Source organism: Periophthalmus magnuspinnatus, chromosome 11 (assembly GCF_009829125.3).
Source record: "Periophthalmus magnuspinnatus isolate fPerMag1 chromosome 11, fPerMag1.2.pri, whole genome shotgun sequence".
Classification (NCBI taxonomy): Eukaryota; Metazoa; Chordata; class Actinopteri; order Gobiiformes; family Gobiidae; genus Periophthalmus; species Periophthalmus magnuspinnatus.
The window spans coordinates 28,621,854-28,630,416 of record NC_047136.2 but is presented as its reverse complement, the minus strand read 5'-3'; positions in this window follow the sequence as shown (position 1 = coordinate 28,630,416).

Genomic DNA, 8,563 nt, shown 5'->3' with positions numbered 1-8,563 from the left:
CGTAGCAGAATCTTGACCAAAATGAAGAAAGAACAGGCACAGGTGGTGTACTTACAAGAAACCCATTTAAATGATACTGAGCATGAGAAACTAAAAAGAATGGGATTTACAAACATGTTTTCCTCTTCATATAAGTCTGGCCACAGACGAGGGGTGGTGATCCTCATATCAAAAAAGCTAAACTTTGAAAAATCATTTGAAATGAAAGATAAAGAGGGGAGATTTGTATTAGTACGAGGTAGTATAGATGGGAATCCAGTCACATTTATGAATGTCTACGCGACTTGATTTTCTTTAAAAAAATTATTAATGTCATAGTAACAGAAACTCAGGGATTTCTAATATGTGGTGGGGACTTGAACATCCGGCTACAACCAGAACTGGATAGCTCTAACAGAAGGGTACCTGAATCAAACACCTTATATAAAAAGGTCTCCTCTCTTTTTGAGGAGGTTGGTCTGATTGATATTTGGAGGGATCTTTTTCCCACAAGACGTGATTATTCTCACTATTCAGCTCCACATTCAATATATACCAGAATTGAGTACTTTATAACTTTTGGAAAAGATAAAGACAAAATTCAAACATGTGAGATGGGAACAATAGATGTGAGTGATCATGCACCTCTGTACCTGGTAGTCAACTTAAATTTGAGTCCCAGAGTTACTACTTGGAAACTAAATTCATATCTGCTCAAAGATATCAATTTTAAGAAAGACATTAAGAAGGAAATGAAGGAGTTTCTTGTTATAAATGATAATGGAGAAGTTTCACCTCCAATACTCTGGGACACACTTAAAGCTGTTATAAGAGGTAAAATTATAGCAATAACCTCTTATAAGAAAAAAATACAAAAGAAAAGGATGGAGGACCTGCAAATAGATTTAAAAAGATTGGAAAAGAAACATAAACAGACCCCCTCACCAAATGTCTGGAAGGAATTAAAAAATGTTAGGACTGAAATAAACAGCTTGGACATACAGGAAACTAAAAAGAAATTAATGTTTCTGAAACAAAAATATTATGAAAGTGGGTCAAAATCAATGAAAATACTGGCATGGAAATTAAAAAAGAAAATTGCAGATAACACAATAACTAAAATCAAACACCCCAAAACAAAAAAAATTGTCACAAAACTGAAGGAAATCCAGGAAGCATTTGAAGCATATTACAAAACACTATACTCTAAAGTCCCTGGAGGAAATAAAACAGATATTGATGACTTATTGAACTCATTGGATCTACCAAATTTGAATGAAGAACAAAATGAAAAAAATGACAACAGCTATAACAGAGGTAGAACTTAAGAAAGCCATCAGCCGACTCAAATCCAATAAGTCACCGGGCTCGGATGGCTATACAGCCGAACGGTACAAGGAATTTAAAAATGAGCTTATCCCTATAATGCTCCCCACATTTAACTGGGTATTAAAAAGAGCACAAGCCCCCCCGAGTTGGAAGGAGGCTATAATTACTGCCATACCTAAAGAAGGGAAAGATAAAACAGAATGCGCATCATATCGGCCGATATCAGTTCTTAATATCGACTACAGACTGTTCACCTCTATAATGGCCAGACGAATGGAGGAATTTCTACCCATGCTGATACACAATGACCAAACTGGTTTTATAAGAAATCGCCAGACGCACGATAACATACGCAGAACCCTACATATGTTAGATCATATACAAAAAAATAAAATAGAAGCAGTGCTTATTAGTGTTGATGCTGAAAAAGCATTTGACTCAGTTAATTGGGAATTTCTCTATAGAGTTCTATATAAATTTGGTCTGCATGAAACAATTATTGAAACGATTAAAGCCTTATATAAGAATCCCACCGCAAGAATAAAAGTTAATGGTCATCTGTCCAATAGTATTATACTGCAAAGAGGAAATAGACAGGGATGTGCTTGGTCTCCACTCCTGTTCGCATTATATTAAGAACCTCTGGTCCAGATCATAAGACAGGACCAACAAATCAAGGGTATAAGTATCAAAGGGAAGGAGCATAAATTGGCTTGCTATGCTGATGACATTTTAATTTATTTAGGACAACCTACAAACTCCCTACCTAAACTGGTGCAAATATGTGAACAATATGGCAAACTATCTGGATATAAAATCAATATGAAAAAAACTCAGACACTTTCTCTCAACTATAAACCACCAGTGGAAAAAATTACTAAATACCCAATGATGTGGCAGGCTGAATCCTTAAAATACCTGGGTATTAACATACCAAAGGAACTAACTAAATTATTTGAGGTCAACTATGTCCCGTTACAAAAAAAAATAGTTGAAGACATGAAACGATGGAATTTTATTCCCTATTTCACCCTATATTCACGAATAGAGTCTATTAAAATGAATGTTCTACCGAGATTCTTATATCTGTTTCAGACCTTACCTATATATATTGATCAGAATACATTTAGTGAATGGGATAAAATTATATCACGATATATATGGGAGGGAAAGAAACCTAGAGTTAGCTTCAAAACCTTGCAATTGACTAAGAATAGAGGAGGATGGGGCCTGCCATCCCTAAAGAATTATTACCGGGCAGCACAGTTGAAAATCGTCATAAACTGGTGTGATGTATCATATACTGCTCAATGGAAAAGTATCGAGAAGAATACCTTTTCTGTCCCAATTCAAGTGACCCTGGCAGACCCAAATATACAAAAATATATAGATCGGGTGGGTAATCCATGGGTAGGATGCACTCTCACTGTGTGGAAGAATGCAGTGAAAGAATACAAATTAGATACAGACATCACAGTTCTGAAGTGGTATGCTTATGATGCAGATTTTCTACCAAACAGATTAGACTCCCGGTTCAAGATGTGGTCTGCCAGGGGACTACCAATAATTAGCAAATTGATTAAAGATGGTAAATTGATTAGTTTTGAAACACTGAGACATAAATACAATGTGGAAAAGCAAGACTTTTACCGATACTTGCAATTACGACATTATATAGAGTCAAAGATTCATACGGTGTCAGAGGCGAACATGGACCTGGTAGAAGTGATTAAGAATGCATATGATGGTAATAATAATAAGAAACCCATCTCATTTTTGTACAAATTTATGATAAATCATAAGTCCAATTCAACGGGGAAGGTTAAGGTATTATGGGAAAAAGAAGCAGGAATAAAGATAACAGAGGAAGAATGGACATCAATATGGAAACACCAATGGAAATGTACTGCCTCACAAAGATGGAAGGAGTTTGGCTGGAAAACTTTGACTAGATACTTTATTACCCCATGTCAGAAGACTCACTATGACAGAAATCCTCCCACCTGCTGGAGAAATTGTGGGAATCAACGAGCGGATCACTTCCATATATTTTGGGACTGCCCATTGATTAAGAACTATTGGTCAGAAGTTCATAGAACATTGCAGGACATATTCAAATGTACAATCCCCCTTGAGATAAAAACTTTTTTTTTTTTATATGTACCACAGGACTGGATGAAAAAGGATAAATGCCTGTTTAGCTCCTTGGTGGTTGCAAGTAAGAAATCTATAACAAAGAAATGGTTGGCACGGGAAGGACCTAATTTGACAATGTGGTGGGAAATTGTATTGGACATTTATCGAATGGAGGAGATGACGGCATTGGTGAATGACAGGCAAGATTGGTTTGTGTCCTGTTGGGAGAAGTGGGTGGAATATGTAAATCTAGAAATGCCCAATTTTTATTTAAGAATGACAAATGACAAAATGGAAGATTGTTGTTTATTTTAATTTTACTTTGGGTGGTCACTCCCTTTTGTTCCTTTTGTGTTATGTGTTCTGTGTTATGGTGGAAATTATGTGAATATTTGTTGAGAATAGAAAAATGTTTATGTTAAAAGTCTTCACCATTGTTAAACACAAAAATGTATAAATAAAGAATTAAAAAAAAAAAGAAAAGAAACTTGCTGTGCTCAATTTCAGATCTTTATGTAACAAGTCATTTTTAATTAATGATTTTATTTCTTCTTTTAATCTTTATTTTATGTTTTTAACCGAAACATGACTCGACAAATACACAGGTAATGCAATTCTAGTGGAATCAACCCAATTTCAAATTTGAGAGTAAACAAAAAGGGTGGAGCTGTGTGTGCATTTTTTAGAGATAATGTAGTTACTCACAAGTTGTCATTTGGGGTGTTTTCATCTTCTGAGTATGTTTCTTTTAAAATGAGGCTAAAACAATCACCCTCCATTCTCTACTTAGTGATATACAAACCTCCCCAGCACTGTCTGAGTTTTATTGATGATTTTACTGAGATGCTTTCATTCGTATGCACAGACTTTGATGGTTTAGTCATTACAGGTGATTTTAATGTACATGTGGATAATGTGTTTGACAGAAACGCTAAAGAGCTCAGTTCTGTCCTTAAAACCTTAGGCCTGACTCAGCACGTCAGCGAGCCCACCCACAACAGAGGGCACACTCTGGACCTGCTCATTACAAAAGGAGTAAATATTTCAAATGTCAATGTGGTGGATGTTGCTCTGTCTGATCATTTATGTCTTTTTTGACCTGTTTGTTATTCCCAAACCAGTGGCTGGTCCTGCAGTTGTTCGAAGGAGACACATAAATTATAACACAGGAGCAGTGTTCATAGAAATGATACAGTTTGAAAATGCCTCATGTTCTAATGTTGATGATTTATTGAACTCTGTAACTTCGAGTGTTCTGAATGTTCTGGACACCATTGCCCCGATGAAGGTTAAAATTATTAAAGATAAGCAGAAGGCGCCATGGAGGAATGATGACTCAGTCAGGGCACAGAAAAGGGAGTGCCGGAGGGCTGAGCGGGAATGGAGCAAGTCAAAGCTCCAGGTTCATTATGAGATTTAGAGAAAGGATGCGCATGTACAACCACAGTTTATGTAGAACAAGGCAAAGGTATTTTTTCTGACATTATTGGAAGTTGCGGTAACAACTCTCGTGTCCTGTTTGCAACAGTAAACAAATTAACAAACCCTCCAGCTCCGCTGTCATTAGAACTAATTTCCACATTGAAGTATTTGCAGTATTCTTTAATGACAATGTTCAGGGCATTAAAAATTACAATTCCACATTGCAAATAACACCTCAGCAGCCACCCAGACACTTAGAGCTGACTCACTTTGCACCTGTAACTGACAAAACTGTCCAAGAGATGGTCACCATTCTGAGTTCATCTACATGCCGATGTGTTACCCACTAAATTTCTAAAGTCTGTGCTCAACAGTTTGCTTTCACCACTCACTCGCATAATTAACATGCCACTTCAATCTGGAACATCCCCAAGAGCTTTGAAAACTGCAGTTATCAAGCCTCTCCTAAAGTAGAGCAGTCTTGATGCCATGATATTGAACAATTACCCACCAATCTCAAATCTGCCGTGTCTAGGCAAAGTCCTTTAAAAAGTTGTTTACCAACAGCTTATTAAGTTTCTCCAAATGAACAACTCCTTTGATGTTTTCCAGTCAGGTTTTAGACCCACCACAGCACTGAGACTGCTCTTATCAAGATGACAAATGACATCTGCTTGAACACTGATGCAGGCAAAGTCTCAGTTTTGATCCTGTTAGATATGAGTGGTGCATTTGACACTGTGGATCATGGGACCCTCTTACAGAGACTAGAGGACTGGGTGGGCATCTCTGGTACGGCACTAAACTGGTTCAAGTCGGATCTAGAAAACAGGGAGTACTTTGTTGAAATTGGAAAATGTGTCTCAGATAAAATGTTCCTGACCTGTGGGGTGCCCCAGGGGTCAATTCTGGGACCCCTGTTGTTCAATCTCTACAGTTAATATGCAGCAATAATGTGTCCTACCACAACTATGCAGATGACACTCAGATCTGTGTCTCACTGGCAGCAGGTGAATATGGACCAGTGGATTCACTCTGCCACTGCATCCAACAGATCAGTGTGTGGATGCAAAACAACTTTCTTCAGCTAAACTCAGACAAGACTGAAGTCATCATCTTTGGCCACAGAAACATAGAGAAAGTGTTAGCAGTTACCTCCAGTCTTTCTCTCTAAAACCTTCAAATCAGGCTAGAAATCTAGGGGCAATAATGGACTCAGACTTGAACTTTAACAGACACATCAAATCAGTAACATCTGCATCTTTTTACCACCTAAAAATATTGCAAAAATCAAAGGAATACTGTCAAAGCCAGATTTAGAGAGACTTATCCATGCATTTGTCTTCAGTAGTAGTTGTCTTTCAGTTTTAAGCAGCTAAAACTTGGAACAGTCTTTCTGAAGATGTGAGACAGGCCTCTACTTTGACAATGTTTAAATCCAGGCTCAAAACAGTTCTGTTTAGCTGTGCATATGGCTGAAAGGTTTTTCTTCTACACTCTTGCTCTGAATACCAAGAAAACCAAGGAAATAGTCATCAACTTTTGGAGGCACAGGACAGACCTCGCTCTCCTCTACATCAATGGCGAGTGTGTGGAGAGGGTCCACACTTTCCGGTTGCTTGGTGTTCTCATCTCAGAAAACATATCCTGGACTGAGAACATAATAGCTATCACCAAGAAGGCTCAGCAGCGACTGCACTTCCTGAGGGTGCGATTGGACCCCAGCCTGCTGCTCACATTCTACCGTGCGTCTATTGAGAGCCTGCTGACATACTGTATTACAGTATGGTAAGGCAGCTGCACCATGGTGGACAGGGAGAGGCTTCAGAGGGTGGTCAAGACAGCCCAAAAGATCATCGGCTGCCTTCTCCCCTCCCTGATGGATATTTACACCTCCCGCTGCCTCAGCAGGGCCAAAAACATTATCAAGGACAGCTCCCAACCTGGCTTCGATTTGTTTCACCTGCTGCCCTCGGGAAGGCGCTACAGGTCCATCAAAGCAAGGACCACCAGACTCAAAAAAAAGTTTTTTCCCGAGTGCCACAACCCTTTTGAATTCACGTATGCACTGACCTCTGACTTGTGCAATAACCCATCCAGACACATCCCCGTGTCTGGATGGGTTTCCTCCGGGTACTCCGGTTTCCCCCATCAACCAAAACATGAACGCCCTTCGAGACAACTGTTGTTGTGATTTTGGGCGTTACAAAAATAAATGAATTGAATTGAATAGTGCCATATTTTTATTGAGTGCAATATTCAATATTTAATACAGTGCAATATGTTTGATTGAGTGCAATATTTAATACAGTGCCATGTGTCTGACTGAGTGCAATATTTAATACAGTGCAATATTTAATGCAGTGCAATGTTTAACATAGTGCAATATTTATTATAGTGCAATAGCTAATACAGTGCAATACTTGATCAAGTGCAGTATGTGACTCTGCAGTATTTCCTTGTAAATTTTGTTTGACTGAGAGTTGTAGTCTGGGGTGTTTTAATGTCTAGCACTAGTTATTTTAGTTATACTGTGTTGTATAAGTGTCCCATGTCTGTATTGGAGGGTTGTTTTTAATCTTGCTGTGCACATGTATGGTGTTGTACATGTGTATAGTGACAATAAATGCATTCTATTCTTCTGTTTTAATGTTCATTTTATGATGATTATTTGTGATTATTTATGTTTTGATTTGTGTGATTTTAATGTCTTTCTTATTCTGTAAAGCACTTTGAATTACTTTGTGTATGAATTGTGCTATACAAATAAACTTGCCATGCCTTGCCTTATTACTTACAATGGACAGTAAAATAGCGAAATATATTGATGAAATGCTTTTTAAATTCCTGTAGAAAAACACACACATTACTTTAAAAAATCTGTAGTAATCAGCCCTTACACTGGTAAACACTAAATAATGTAAATGTCTGCGTAATCCCTCAGTCATCCAGGTCTGATCCACAGTAAAAGCCAAAAGTAAAATCTGTCAACTGGACAAAAGTTGTAGGAGTTAAGACGTTTGTCTGCTCATCCCAACTACTTCTTCAGTTTTGGTCAGATTGCTGGTGGACACTGCCTTATATCTGTCTGAAGGGAGGGGCTAACTACACTGAAACTGAAACCACCTATTGTTTATATTTTCTTGTAGGCTAGGTCTAATGAGCTACACTAAGTGTGAACTGTGCCTCAATCATACATATTCATTCAGTTCTAAACAGGTGCTTCCACACCTATTAGCATACTGGCTACCACTGTTGTTTTCTTTCTTTCCTTTGTTTGATTTGGGTCTGAGGATGGAGTTATAAATCGGGGATAGATGATGTCTGAGAGCCCCTTCCTCTTCAAGGAAAGATTGTCTTTCCTGACAAAAATAGCTTCTTTAAATCTCCTCTCAAACCATTTCTTTTCTCTGGCTAAAATATGTACCTCATTATCTTCAAAGAGCGGTTAGTGTCTTTGAGATGGAGATGTGCAGCAGACTAGGAAGCTCTTGTGACAGACTAAATAACCTGTCAATAACCTATATATATATATATATATATATATATATATATATATATATATATATATATATATATATATATATATATATATATATATATATATATATATATATATATATATATATATATATATATATACCTGTCAATAACCTATATATATGTGGTGTGTGTGTGTGTGTGTATGTTTTATATT